This window comes from Harmonia axyridis, chromosome 5 (genome assembly GCF_914767665.1).
Source record: "Harmonia axyridis chromosome 5, icHarAxyr1.1, whole genome shotgun sequence".
NCBI classification, from domain to species: Eukaryota; Metazoa; Arthropoda; class Insecta; order Coleoptera; family Coccinellidae; genus Harmonia; species Harmonia axyridis.
In genome coordinates this window covers 17,696,364-17,713,124 of record NC_059505.1, presented here as the reverse complement: position 1 = coordinate 17,713,124, position 16,761 = coordinate 17,696,364, and positions in this window count along the sequence as shown.

Genomic DNA, 16,761 nt, shown 5'->3' with positions numbered 1-16,761 from the left:
TGGCGAGTTAATTTTCTTAACGTTAGTTGGGTCTAATTTCCGTTTATATTCTTGGTGAACTTGAAAACAGCTTTCAATGGAGATTCGCGGAACTTAATCTTGGTTTTAGATGATGGTGGAATCCTCTCTTATTGTGATGTACAATGGATTAATTAAATCCGTATTTCTAAGGTGTACAAGTTCTGAGTGAAAAAAATTCCATAGATGGGTCTAGGCTAAAACCTACTGATATATATATATATATATATATATATATATATATATATATATATATATATATATATATATATATATATATATATATATATATATATATATATATATATATATAATATAAATATATCATGAAACAACAAGTCGAAAACACGAAATGTAGGATCTGCAACCAAGTGGAGGAAACCGTACAGCACCTGTCAGGGGGTTGTACACCACTTGCATCCACCAAATACTTGGGAAGGCACAACGATATGGGCAAAGTGGTCCATCAGATGCTCGGATTACGATGGGGAATATTTGGAAACTTCACACCACACTATCAATACACACCGGCAGCGCTAGCAGAAAATGAACAGGCTAAAATCTTCTGGGATTTTCCCTTTGTGGCAGATAGGCCTCTGGAGCACAACCGTCCAGATCTTGTACTGTGGATGAAAAGGGAGAGGATGGCTGTTATAGTAGACTTCTCGGTGCCACTTGATCACAACTTGGCACAAGCTTATGACAGCAAAATCGTCAAATACTCAGAATTAGCAAGAGAACTCAAAACATTGTGGAAACTTGAGAGACAGGTGAGAATATTTCCTCTAGTCATCAGCAGTAATGGACTCGTGCACGTTAACACCACGAAACACCTGGCCGAGCTCCAACTTCCAGACAACACTTTACAATGGATGCAGAAGGCTGTGGTGTTGGGAACGGTGGCCATTATTCGGCAAGTACTCTTTCCGCAGTGAAAACTCTGCTGGCTCTTGGCTGATACAGCCCGAGCCATCATAGATGTAGACCCCACTCATAGTGTGAAAAAAAAAAAAAAAAAAAAAAAAAAATATATATATATATATATATATATATATTTTTTTTTTTTATATATTTATATATTTATTTATATATTTTATATATATATATATATATACAGGGTGTCCGGGGAATAACTGTACATACTATTACCAGAGATAGAGTTGGACTAGCTGATTACTGATTGACTGTAAAAAATTAATTTCTGAATTTCCCTAGAAAGATACAGGGTGATTTTCCAACTTCATGGAAATACTTAGACCATCATAAAATCCAAACTTATTGACGAATAGTATTGAAACTTGGGAGATTATTGGTACATGCTAAGGTCGACTCAGAACGATATCAATTATTTCATTATTCCAGGGCCGGACTCATTAATCTTCATTTAAAGTGTTCAGGGTAAAAAAAACATTTTGTATTTCGAATTACAAATAATTGATTCGCTTTTTAGAAAGAAGCTGAATTATGCTTCAATTTGCGGTATCGCTTAAAGTTGTCACATCAACAATTATTTTTTTATGAATTTTTGAATTTGGATAAAGTTCGAAAAATTGAATTTTTCACCATGAAGAGAACTGAAAATCTCATGTTTGAATATAAAATGCGAAAGTATTAGTAGAAAATTTTCAAAAAAGTTCAGAGCTTTAATAAGATCATTCGATAACGAAACAAAAACAAATGAAACAAACTAAAATACATTGAAGAGTACCTAATAAAAACGAAAATAGGAACGAATGAATTGCAGAGTCAACGTTATTTCAGAAGTGGTTCGAAATGAAAACCATTAGCTTGTATACATTTCTCTTGCCGAATGTTCAAATTGGATACAGCCTTGCGAATCATATCGCCATTTTTTTTTTAAATATCGCAACAGTTGATAATTCTGTTCATCAGTTGTTCTCTTGACTGGATTTCTTCAGAATATACCATATCCTTCAATTTTCCCCATAACAAATAATCTAGCGGGTTGAAATCTGGAGATCAAGGAGGCCATGGAATAGGTCCTCCTCGACCTATCCACCTATTTGGATAGGTATTGTCGAGGTAACTTCTCACTTCCAAACCAAAATGAGGTCCAGCTCCATCATGCTGGAAATAAATTCCTCTAATATTTATTCCTTGTAGCATGCCGGGTAAAATATTTTGTAAGAAATCTAGATAAATCGCACTCGTAAGGCGACCGTCAAAAAAATGAGGCCCAATCAAATGTTTGTTTAACACAGCACACCAAACATTTACTGAAAATTTATGTTGTGAATTTCTCAGTCTTATACTGTGTGGATTATTTTCGGCCCAAATATGCGAGTTATGAATATTGAACACACCGTCTCAGGTGAATTGAGCCTCATCACTGAATATTGTTCTGTACAAAGTGACTCTGTGATTTGCTATCCAATGTGCAAAATTCTGTCTTAAGACATTATCGCCAGGTTCCAATCGTTGTACCTGTTGTATGTAGTATGGGTACATATTTTCCTCTTTGATTATTCTGTGCACCTTATGCTTCGGCAAATGTAATTGTGCACTTACTCTCCTTATACTAGTTGAAGGTTGTGCTTGAATTAATTGGAGTACTTCATCACTTCTTTCTAGATTCCTTTGGCGATCCTTCTTCCTATCTGGCACTCTACCATATTGCGCTATACAACTAAATACTGCAGAAAATGTTTGGTGATTGGGAATTCTGCGCGACGGAAATCTCAGACGATACTCTCTCACAGCAGCTCGACTATTTCCCTCACATTTACCATACACGAACATCATATCAGCATATTCTCTATTTGTGAAATTGGCCATTTTGATAATTTTTTTTTTTTTTTAAGAAAATCTATTATTTATTCTCGAACTCCGCAAGATGACAAATCCTGTTCAGGTAAATAAATTAAAATTTTCGAACTTTATCCAAATTCAAAAATTCATAAAAAAATAATTGTTGATGTGACAACTTTAAGCGATACCGCAAATTGAAGCATAATTTAGCTTCTTTCTAAAAAGCGAATCAATTATTTGTAATTCGAAATACAAAGTGTTTTTTTTACCCTGAACACTTTAAATGAAGATTAATGAGTCCGGCCCTGGAATAATGAAATAATTGATATCGTTCTGAGTCGACCTTAGCATGTACCAATAATCTCCCAAGTTTCAATACTATTCGTCAATAAGTTTGGATTTTATGATGGTCTAAGTATTTCCATGAAGTTGGAAAATCACCCTGTATCTTTCTAGGGAAATTCAGAAATTAATTTTTTACAGTCAATCAGTAATCAGCTAGTCCAACTCTATCTCTGGTAAGAGTATGTACAGTTATTCCCCGGACACCCTGTATATATATATATATATATATATATATATATATATATATATATATATACAAAATGTGATAATTTCCTAAAGTAATTAATAAACAATGGTTTAAGGGGTGTTGGAAAACTTCAATTGTTACTAACTTCTTTATTTCATCAGTCGACGTTTCGATCCTTGGTTGGGATCTTCTTCAGGACTTCTATGAAACAAACAACATACAAATATAACACAAACATTGCAGAAAAGACAACATGTTAAAACGCACCGAAATGCGAAGAGTTACCAGATCTTAAGTTGCACTGAATCTTATACAGATTTGGAGGAATAATTATTAATTATCTTGAACACAAAATAGTCTCTAATACAATAACGTCTTTTTTTTTTTTTATCACACACTTCCTTATTCTCTTGAAAACTTCTTTTTAAAAAACTTTCTTCATCCATCTGACAACTGCGTAAAAAACGAAAGGGGTTAGGTCGGGTTCATAGAACATCATAGATCTTCAACTGACATTGGAGAACATAGAACTTGAGATCAACAACTCACTCTCACTAAGTTGGTTTGAATGTATCAGATATGAATAAATGTTGCTAATATTCTCTATATCCTTTCTGTAGTTCATGGAATTTTCATGTCGCTTAATGTGAATCATCTCCAGGAAACATCTTTTTCTCATATTCTCCTCGCACTCCAAGACTGTCACCGAATCATAGTCCATTCGATGGTCAACTGATCTTACATGTTCTGCCAGTGCACATATCTTTCTAGGATTCTTAATGTCGCTAATATGTTGGGTTATTCTTCTTTTAAGTTGTTGGGATGTTTGTCCGATATACACCTCATCACAATTTTGACAGGGTATTCTGTATACAACACAGCTTTTCTTATCAGTTTCTATCCTATCTTTCAAATTACTATAAAGTCTCTTTAATTTAAATTCAGTTCTAGGTATCACTTTGATGTTATCAGTTTTTAATAAGTTTATTAAGGATTTTGTCATTACATTAATCAGTGGAATGGAAGTAAATATAATTCTCTGATCTAAATTGGTGGATGCCATTTCATCGTTATTCTGTGGCTGTCCAGAATTCGATGAATTGTGTATCAATTTCTTTAAAAGGTTCTTGGGGTAACCATTCTCAAGCATCAACTGATATAATAGTTTCATATTCTTCTCCTTCAGAGTGGGGTGTGATATTCTTTGTATACGATTCTTCAATCCTGTAACCATATTGATTTTTTGTCTCTGAGGGTGGTTGGAAAAATAATGCAAGTATCTACCTGAGCTAGAGGGCTTTCTATACCAATCAAGAATCAGTGTATTGTCAGGTCTTCTAATGACTAGGGTATCTAGGAAAGGCACACTATTGTTATTTTCTAATTCTATGGTAAATTTTATAGACTCACTCTGTCTGTTGAACCTTTCAAGAGTGTAAGATGTCTTATCACTGGGAACTGCACGAATGATGTCATCTACATATTTTTTAATAAAAGGCATCTCAAAGGGGATATCTGTTAGGATGCCATCTAGGAGGAAATCCATCACTATCTCTGCAATGGAAGGGCTGAATTTAGACCCCATTGGGGAACCTAGTATTTGGTTGTAAAAATTACCTTGGAAGATGAAATAGTTTGAGTTGAAAAGAAATCTGATGATGTTGATGAAGTCTTCCTTAGGTATTGTGGTGTGGCTACTGATTGATTCCCATCTGTGTTGAATTGCAGACAGAGCTAATTCTAATGAAATATTGGTAAAGAGGGATACTACATCACGGGTGATGAGGACATAATCTTCTGGCAGTTGGAATTCACTAATGAAGGTGGAAAAAGAGAAAGAATCTTCTACGTAATATCTGCCTCTAGAAACACTTAAATAACTTGAAATTATTTCAGATATATAACCTGATATCTTAGATGTTGGTGTATTCAAAGAGGAGATGATGGGTCTGAGGGAGAGAACAGGTTTATGGACTTTAGGTAGTCCATAAAATCTTGCAGGAATGGAGTTATAACTGTACAAGGATTTTCCTTGCATTTGGGAAATATGACCACTTGTTACCAATTTTTTAATCAATGTGTTACCTTTAGTTTGTATAGTAGTTGTTGGGTCTCTAGGTAGTCTTCTGTAATAGTCAAGATCATTGAGAATTCCATTAGATAGTTCTATGTATTGTGACTTGTCCATAATAACTGTTACGTTTCCTTTGTCTGATTGTAATACCTGTAAGTCTGGATGTTCTTTGAGATATCTTTTACAATTATAAAATTCTCTCTGTACTACATTTCTGACAACTTTATTAGGTTTGATATTATTAGTTATAATGTTGGTGGCCATGGCGCGTTTTATGTTCTTGGCATCAGGAGATAAGGAGTCATTGAGGTTGATAACATTCTCAACATCAGATAAAAGTTTCGGAATAGAGATTTCTTTCATAGGAATGTCAATGCTGAATTTAGGACCCAGCGACAAGAATTTTAGAACTCTATCTGGGATATTTGTTCCACTTATATTTTTAACCCACCTTTCTTGTGATCTGACTTTTCCCAATTGTGCATCTGTCAAAGCTCTCACCTTATCCAGATTTTTCTGTTTCGTCAATGCAAATTGTCTATTGTACTTGTTGTTCTGATAAGAGAAAAAATGGTTAGTAATATCCTCAGGAAGTGCATGCTGAATGAGTAGTTTCAGTCGTTCAACTTCTCTTTCTATTCTTTTCATTTTTGTTATTGTTACTGTAATTTCAAATTTTAAGAACATGTTAAGTACCTTGTTCTCCATGTTCACTGCTTGTCTGGACGACACCTCGTCTGTCACAGATCCATATAATTGACAGAAGTTATTGGTCATGTGTTTAGGATGTAAACCAAGCCTTTTACACTCCAACAGGAACACTCTGCGATTCCGCAATGCTGCCAACTTGATGTTATTAGATGACCATGATTTTAAGGTCGATGACATTTCCCTTCCATACCGTACACGGATTTCAGCATAAAACCCCATGCTAATATACAAAATGTGATAATTTCCTAAAGTAATTAATAAACAATGGTTTAAGGGGTGTTGGAAAACTTCAATTGTTACTAACTTCTTTATTTCATCAGTCGACGTTTCGATCCTTGGTTGGGATCTTCTTCAGGACTTCTATAAAACAAACAACATACAAATATAACACAAACATTGCAGAAAAGACAACATGTTAAAACGCACCGAAATGCGAAGAGTTACCAGATCTTAAGTTGCACTGAATCTTATACAGATTTGGAGGAAAAATTATTAATTATCTTGAACACAAAATAGTCTCTAATACAATAACGTCTTTTTTTTTTTTTTTTGTTATCACACACTTCCTTATTCTCTTGAAAACTTCTTTTTAAAAAACTTTCTTCATCCATCTGACAACTGCGTAAAAAACGAAAGGGGTTAGGTCGGGTTCATAGAACATCATAGATCTTCAACTGACATTGGAGAACATAGAACTTGAGATCAACAACTCACTCTCACTAAGTTGGTTTGAATGTATCAGATATGAATAAATGTTGCTAATATTCTCTATATCCTTTCTGTAGTTCATGGAATTTTCATGTCGCTTAATGTGAATCATCTCCAGGAAACATCTTTTTCTCATATTCTCCTCGCACTCCAAGACTGTCACCGAATCATAGTCCATTCGATGGTCAACTGATCTTACATGTTCTGCCAGTGCACATATCTTTCTAGGATTCTTGATATATATATATATATATATATATATATATATCAACAATTTTAATTCCCAATATACAACAATAGTTATAAGTATGATAAGGGGTGTGGGAAAATTGATAAGTGTTATAATTTCACTCTTCTTTATTTCATTTAGTCGACGTTTCGATCCCGATGGGGACCTTCTTCAGGACTCTACAATAGCAATAGAAAACAGTCAAAAACATGGCAATCACAAAACATGTAAAAATAGTACATACCGAAATACAGAGTTGTAAAGATCTTATTTGAACACAAATCAATAGCTCTCAAGAAAGCAATGAACAAGAACATCAACAAATTTAGCGAAAAAAGATCTGATATTTCGTTAGCACAAGAGTAGAAATCAATTATCATATGTAAATAAGGTAAACAGAATAATCAACAAAATGAGAGGTTGTCAAAAATGTTGTCAACCAGACTTGCCACAGAATACACGCACATGACAAATGAAACATAGAATAGCATTAAATCACACTTGGTCGCAGTAATTCACTCTCACCGAACTCAGAACAAATGCGATTATTGAAAGACTCCATGAACCGAATCCAATCCCCTCTCACAGAAATAGTCCGGAACACAGATTTCATTATTACGTTATCCCGACTGTAGAACTTGTGAAAATATTCATTCCATTTGATCCATCCAATTCACTGCCACCAAACTGGTCATAATGAATCAAATAAGTATAGATGGAGCTAATATTGTTTACATCCCTTCTGTAATTCATAGAACAAGTGTGGCGTTTAATATGGTACATCTCTAAGAAACATCTTTTCTTTCCACTAACTGCACATTCAAGAATTTTGGTGGAATCATAATCCATTGGGTGATCTTTGTCCCGGGTATGGTCTGCTAGGGCACAAATCTTATTTGGATTCTTGATGTCGCTCTTGTGTTGAGCAATCCTTCTCTTCAAAAGCTGAGATGTCTGACCAATATACACCTCACTACTAGAGATGAGCGATACCGTGATTTCTAGATCACGTTGTGAAACGTTCCTGTTCCTTTATGATATCAGTGAAATTAAAGCGTGACGGTGATCACCGTTTAGGTATCGTATTCGGTTAGAGTCCGTTCCCCGTTCCGCAGCACTGGGAGTGGGGTCACCCCACTACCAGTGCTGTACGGAACGTTCGCTAACCGAATCCGATACCTAAACGGTGATCACGCTTTAATTTCACTGATATCATAAAGGAACAGGAACGTTCACGTTTCACAACGCTGAGCACGGACCGTGCTTGTTAATATTATTTGTATGAATCACCCAAACCTCAGCTCTTTTGTCTTTCTGTTAATTCTTTAGAGGTAACAGATTTGTGGAATATGGATATGAATAATTTTGGACATCGAAAAATAAATAATACCTACAAATACAATAATTCACATGTGAATATATATTGATAATATTGAATGGCTGATACTGCATCAAATAAAATAAGAGAAAAACAGAAAAAGTAACAATCAGAAATGTACAAAATATAGTAAAACCAGTTATTGAATAATTAAATTTCCTAAATATATCTGATATTTTCTATTAATTTCTGAGCTAATCAAAGAATTGTGAAATCTCTAAATGAAAAGGTATGATTTTTAGGACATCGAATAATAAATAATTAGCCATATGCATATATTCAGACGTTTATTTATTTAATAATAATGATGAGTAATCAACCTCCAAACAAAATACACTCATTTTATAATTGTATATATCGAAATAGTTAAGGGGCTAATACTGTAACAAAAAATGAGAGAAAAATTAAAAATTTCACAACAAAAAACTCAGAAATGGGTAGTTAAAACAGTCCCTAAATAATCGAATTTCCCAACTATATTTGATGAATTTTTCGAGAGAAAAATACAATTATTCCTATTCATTCTCCACCAACGACAATTACAATTGAGGAAGAGAATCATTTGAGTTTTTTTATTAGTTAGCCTGCTTGGACGTTCTGTTAATTGTCCGGCTTTCGAAAACAATCGTCCGCACGGAACTTATGTGGCTAGAGTGCATCAGTAGTAACTGCCGACAAAGGTTCCGAAGCAATAAAAACATCAGGCTGGCAGGCTGGCTTCATAATTTACGATTGCACGGACGTTGATATACCCTGAAAATATCTGTGAAATGTTCAAACAGTGATCCCGTCACGCTCTGTATTCGTTTTTCGGAACCGTGACTACCTGTGACAGTCTGATATCAGTGATTAAATCACAGTTCGTGAAATATCGCTCATCTCTACTCACTACATATTGAACATGGAATACAATATACCACACCACTCATATTATCAACAGTCATCCTATCTTTCACTCGACTGTATAGTCTGTCAATTTTAAAATAAGATTTCGGAATCAATTTAATTTGTGTGGTCTTTAGGAGGTTAATTAATGCATTAGTCATACCATTTATTAGGGGAATAGAAGAGTAAAGAATTCTATCTACGTTCTCAGTGTCCACAGTGGTGGATGCGCCCCTCTCTCCATTCGTTGGCTGTCTCGAAGGAGTGGTATTGTATATCAATCTGGACAACAACCTCTTTGGGTATCCATTCTCTAGCATCAATTGTAACAATAACCTCAGATTCTGCTGCCTTAGACTTGGATGGGCAACTTTTTCGATGCGATTCTTCAATCCTAAAATCATGTTTACCTTTTGTCCATGTGGATGATTGGAAAAATAGTGTAAGTATCTCCCTGAACTTGTTGGCTTCCGGTACCAATCCAGAATCAGCCTATTTTCCGGTGTTCGAATCACCCTTGTATCCAGGAATGGGACACCACTCGCTGTTTCTTCCTCCAACGTAAACTGTATACTTTCATGTTCACTGTTGAACCTGTTTAGAACGAAAGCAACCTGGTCTTTAGGTATAGCACATATTAGATCATCAACATATTTCTTGATGAAAGGAATGTGAAAAGGAATGCTAACAAGAATGCAGTCCAGAAGGAAATCCATTACTACTTCAGCAATGGACGGACTGAAGTTGGAACCCATAGGGGAACCGAGCACCTGTTTGAAGAACCTACCATTAAAAAGAAAATAGTTAGAAGAAAACAGGAACTTAATGGCATATATGAATTCTTCTTTTGGTAGACTAGTGTGGTTTTTGATAGTATCCCACTTGTTCTCAACAGCTGAGACTGCCAACTCTACAGGAATGTTGGTGAAAAGAGATACAACGTCCAGGCTGATCAGGACATAATCAACAGGTAACTGCAAACCATTCACACATTGGGCAAAAGCAAAGGAATCTTCAATAAAATATCTACTTCTGTTTACCTTATTTACATATGATAATTGATTTCTACTCTTGTGCTAACGAAATATCAGATCTTTTTTCGCTAAATTTGTTGATGTTCTGGTTCATTGCTTTCTTGAGAGCTATTGTTTTGTGTTCAAATAAGATCTTTACAACTCTGTATTTCGGTATGTACTATTTTTACATGTTTTGTGATTGCCATGTTTTTGACTGTTTTCTATTTTCTATTGCTATTGTAGAGTCCTGAAGAAGGTCCCCATCGGGATCGAAACGTCGACTAAATGAAATAAAGAAGAGTGAAATTATAACACTTATCAATTTTCCCACACCCCTTATCATACTTACAACTATATATATATATATATATATATATATATATATATAATATAATAATATATATATATATATATATATATATATATAATATAATATAATAATATAATATAATAATAATATAATAACGGAAGGTCGTATATCCCCATTGATCAAAAAGAGGGTTATCCTTGATGCCTTGGCGTCCGGATAACTCTACGAAACCCACTAATAAGTGTGAATTACAAAAAAAAAAAAAAAAAAAAAAAAAATATATATATATATATATATATATTTTTATGGATCGTATATTCAAGCTGAGATTATTTTGTTGTTGATATAAATTAAAATTTGAATGATTTGATCCAATAAAAAAATTTAAAACTATATTTTTATGAATTTGCGCCGACTCTATATCTCAGGAGGGTTCAATTCAAATTCAATTTTGTTTAAAAATTTAATTAATATTTTCGAAATTCACTAACTATTAAAAAATTCTTATCTAATAACTAAATTTATATTAATCTAATCTTATATTTACGTATCTAAATCTTCATCGACTTCATCAGTGTTCTATGCTATGGTATGGTATCGTCTTCTATGCTCCTAACCTCGAACCCAGATTATAACCTTAATTTGTATCAATTCAGTTGCTTTGTTTGGAATCCATTTTCCATTTAATATTGCTCCACTACTTCAACTTGCTTGAATCCAGGGAAATTTCTTCTTGAAATTGATTAAATATTTAATGGATTCGGTCCTTACTTGGCGGAAATTCATTATAAATAAAATAAAACGAAGTAATTTCCACTATGTTAACATAGTGGAAATTACTTCGTTTTATTTTATTGATTAAATATTTTTCCACTTCTTCTCACAATGATTCTCAGGTACGTATTTAACAATTTTAATATCTTGCAAATTTTCGTAAATAAATTCTTTCGTTTCTCAATTGTTTCAGGTATATTTCTTGAGTCAGGTGATGTGCTCTCAACAATGGTTTTTTACTGACTGATTAGCTGTCATTCGGCTGGGCTTTATATAGGTTTTTAATTTTTTCTTGAAATCAACATTGCCTTGGATGTCAAAAAATTTTCCAAATATGATGCTTTCGCAATTTTCTCTTTTGAGGTAAGTTTTCCTCCTTCAATCTTGATCTAGTTAATTTCTTCATTTTTTTCCCCATCTTTTGATACCACATATGTTGCATTCGGTCGATTCGAAGTTATAAAATTTTCAAATATTCTATATACAATTTGGAAATTTTTCTAATATTAACTTTCTTTAGCCTAATATTCAAAGATTTCGATCTATAACTCCTAAAATCTACTACATATTTTTAAATTATACTATAATCTAAAGAAATATATACATTTTTGTATGTTTGAGACATTAATTACTTTGGAATCCCTGATTTATCATTCGATATCCTATCCCTATCCATTTTTCACAATTTTATTAGGAATTTCAGCTAATATTACATTTTTGAGATTACATCTAGATGTAATTCACTAGATCACAAGCTATTTCATGAAAATTAACATAAGAAATATAAAATAAATGATTATTTTTTATCATTTTGAATGAAAATTGAATATTCAGTCTTTTGACTCTTTTAACATTATTTACATGATATATAAATGGTTCCTGATACTTGAGTTGAATATCTTTTGTTGATTTTATCAAATTGAACTTGAATTTTATTAATATTTTCATTTTGTTTCAGATCCTGAGATGTTTTGAATGAATATTGATATAGAACTTTAAAAATATTGGATTTATGCTACTTTTATTATGTGCAAGTGAATGGAATAAATGAATAGAGTTACTCTACTTTCTTTAAAGTTATTGGATCATATCAAGTTAAATTTTATTATCTATTTGATGAATTTGCTGTAGTTTCCGAAAGATAGAGTCTGGTAATGTATTCTCATTGATTTTATAAGTTGATAATACCATTCCATAACAATATATATTAATAATAATAATAATAATACGAATGTCAGACATTTGACATTCGTATTCCAACATTGTAATTTGACGAGAAATTGAAGGCTCAATTTTGATTAATTTGTATATTGTGAACTATCTAATTTTTATTATTATTACTGAAGAAGGAGAGACTCTCCGAAACGTCTAATTAAATATTCTTATATGAAACAAACATCATCATTGAAAACCTGACACATCCAAATGAAGGAAACCATAGTAACTATATATACATCCTACCTACATAGTATCATACATCATTTTGGAGGGAAAAAAATAACGAATTCAACGAAGTAATGATATACATGGTGTTCCATTAAAAAAAATATAAGTTTGTGTCGAATCTTCAAAACCATACCCCGAAAAAAATATTGAGTAAGCCACTGGATTCCACGCAGAATTCTGATTCAGACGTAGTTTTTACCTCAGCATTAATTCTAATAATTTCGGAGATAAAGGAGGGGTCCGAAAAGTATCAATTTCCAAAATCACCCTGTATCTCTTGAACGGAAACAGTTATGCAAAATCTGATTAGACCAACTTGAGTTTCACGAAAAAGTAGGACAGGAACGGTAGCGCTTCTCGCTTCACAGAGATCTTTCATTTGTTGTTGACAAATGACGACACAAAACGACAAGTGGGGCAATCATGGCCGCGGCAGACACGTGGTGAATGAAACTCATTTCGTGTTTGTGAGTCCCTGCCGTTTTACAACGAGTATTAAACTATATTTCAACTCGAATCTGGGTAGTCTTTTGGATGGAGCTCATTAAGTGTGTGTGTTAGTCTCGATGATTATTACATTGCAGTGATACTAGAAGCTGGGTAATAGCATAGTATAAGGAAAGGATAGTAAGCCAGTGTAGTGCTTTTTTCGATTTTGTTGATGTTGAGCGCCATTTAGTTGCACTCACTTTTAACCTCCCATTTTTGGGATATCGACGATATCGTTAATGCCACACTATGAACTTTTGGTTTATAATTAGTCACTATTATATCATGTAACCATGTAAAAGCAAGTGGAGATGGTATGTAACTTTTTTAAAAGTCAACAAGTTTTTTTTGATATACCTACTAGTAAATCAAAAAATTAAAATATTATCTAGTTCGATTCCTTCTAATTAGAATCATATTTAATATATTGAGGTTTTATATAGGGTTACTTCCAGTTTGTATTTTTTGAGAATATATTTTAATTTTATTGAATAAATATGATTTATTTGGTTCATTTTCTTTCAATCATGTATTTTATGATAGTTCGTAATGTCATTATTTCCTGTATTGCACTTTTTTCTATATAAACTGCGTGGTTTATTGGGAATAATAAAATAATTCAAATCAGTCTGTTTGAAAACATAAAAATGCAAAGTGGTGTTTTGGACTTCCATGGTCTATAAAGATTTGAATCATAAAGAAAGCTAATAAAAATCTATATACTGCAGTATATAATATAGGGTGTAATCTAACCTCTTACACTCCCGTGAACTATAGGTGTAGAATGCCAAAAAAATTTCTGAATTTTTAAATTTTTTTTTTGGAAAATTCGTCGCCATTTTGGGAACCGCTGTCCGCCGAACTTCAGATGACCGGAGCAGAGCCGAAATAATACTAGAATTCTGCTCCGGTCAGCTGAAGTTCGGCGGACAACGATTTCCAAAATTTCGCCCAATTTTCAAAACGACGAATTTTTATTTTTCACAACTGCAATTCGTTTCAAAATGACATTCTACCTCCTCTCTTCACAGGAGTGCAAGAGGTTAGACTACACCCTGTATACTTATGTATGACGTATTATGACGTCCCTGAACGTCAAATAAGTGCCTCAATATGGCATCACTAATTGACTTCATGAGGACGACACAAAATGAATTCAAAATCATGTGTCTTATTCACGTCATGAGGACGTCACAGGGACGTCATAAAATGACGTCGTTACATCTAAATTATGACGTCGTAAATAATAATAATAGCCTTATTGTCCAACAGCTCAACCCATTTACAGTACAATGTGAACATAAATTACAAAAAATAACAAAAGATAGCATTGAAACAAAAAATAAAAAAAAATTTCACATGATCTAAGATACATTCCCTGAATATAAATTACAAAAAATAACGAAAAATAGCATTGAAACAAAAAATAAAAAACATAAATTTCACATGATCCAAGATACATTCTCTGAAAAATAATGAATTGCCGACTTGACCAAATTTCTCCTTGATGAGGAGAATATATCTTGGCGATCACAAAATGAGTTGAAGTTCTCACACATTTTTGTAATAGGTGCCTTTTGCAGAATGTTCGTTCGAGCTCTATCTGGCTTGAAAACCAGAACAATTCTTACAATATTTCTGAACAATCAACATTATAATGGATCACATTAAAAAGAAATGATAAAGAAGCAATTACCCTTCTCATTTCTAAACTCAAATATCCAGTTCGCTCACACAATATTGCACCGTCACACCCTTGGGGTGGATACACTCCATCAGTCTTAAACAGAAGGAACTTCATGAATCTTCTTTGAACACTCTCAAGTTTTTTCTTATTGCACTCATATACATATGGGACTCCACATCACACTTGCATATTCTAACTTCGAACGAATAACTGCATTATACCAGATTTTGAGGCAGCTCATCTCGGTGAAAGCCCTACAATTCCTTATCATGAACCCATTCACCCTAGCAGCATCCAAGTTAGGTTTTTGTCCACTGGGTGGCGCATCGCAGTAATTATACTGCCAGCGTTCAATAAGGTGCCTGCTATTTCGTTTGTTCGTTTGTACTGATGATCCCTAACAAGGGTGAAACCGGTATATTGCTACTCTTCCTCGATGACATGCAGTCTCCTTGGGTTACTTTCGATTATGACTCCTACGTAATAATGTGGAAGTCTTCTGTTTGACAATGGTTATGTTGATGGCATTTTTGCTGATACATTAACCAGATAGATAATTGATATCGTATGATATTACACACTTGAAATTGTACTTCTTCTTCTTATATTTTCTGCATTCAAACCATCTGTGAAAGGTGCTCAACAAATGACAGCTCCAAATCAAACAAAACGCCCAAATCCCTGAGAACAATTCAATGCCTTTCAAGTCTTTTACCATTGCATTCATAATCGTAGGAATATATTACAGTTCTTCTGGAGAAAGTCATAATTTTGCATTTGTCGACGTTCAATCTCAATTTTTTCTGTTCACACCAACTCAATACCAACATCAACTGGTCCTGAAGGTTGACGCAATCGTCGAAGTTCCTTGTGATAGAAAACATTTTCAAGTCATCAGCATAACAGAGTGTTTCGCAATGAATCAACTCTAGAAGATCATTGATGAACAAAATGAATAAAAGTGGTCCAAGATTCGATCCCTGCGGTATACCGGATGATGGAAAGTAACCAACAGAATTTATCCATTATAACTGACAACATGATCACGTTTGGACAGATATGAATTAAAAATCTAATTGCTCCTTCGTCCAATCCTTAATTGCTTAACTTGTGCAACAAAACATTATGCTGAAATCTGTCAAAAGCTTCAGCAAATTCAGTATAGATAACGTCAACCTGGCCATTCCTATCCAATACCTCTGAAACAAAATGTGGGAGGGCAACAAGATTTGTAACAGTTGATCTCTTACGAACACAACCATGTTGAAAGGTTGATATGAAAGACTGCAGAGAAATAAGAATTCTATTATACAACACAATCTCAAAAATCTTAGAAAAATTACTCAAAATGGAGATTGGCCTGTAATTTTCTACCACAGATCTGAATCCAGGTTTGAAAACAGGACATAATTTAGTTTTATTCCAATGATCAGGAAACTTTCCACTAGATACGGACAATTCAAATATGAATTTGAGTGGACTGATCAAAGATTCGGCACAATCCTTAATGAGAAATGCAGGAATTCCATCCACACTAGAAGTCATTTTATTCTTCAAACTGTTGATGGCAGTATAGATCTCATTAGCCTCAATGTTTTTGAAAGAAGTAATAGGGAAGTTTTCAACAGAAACGGCAGCAGAAATGACGGGCTCATCAAGACTGGAATAAACAGTCTTGAAGAAGTTTGAGAAACCATCAACAATCTCTTGCAGCTCACTGAGGGTCATGCTCTCA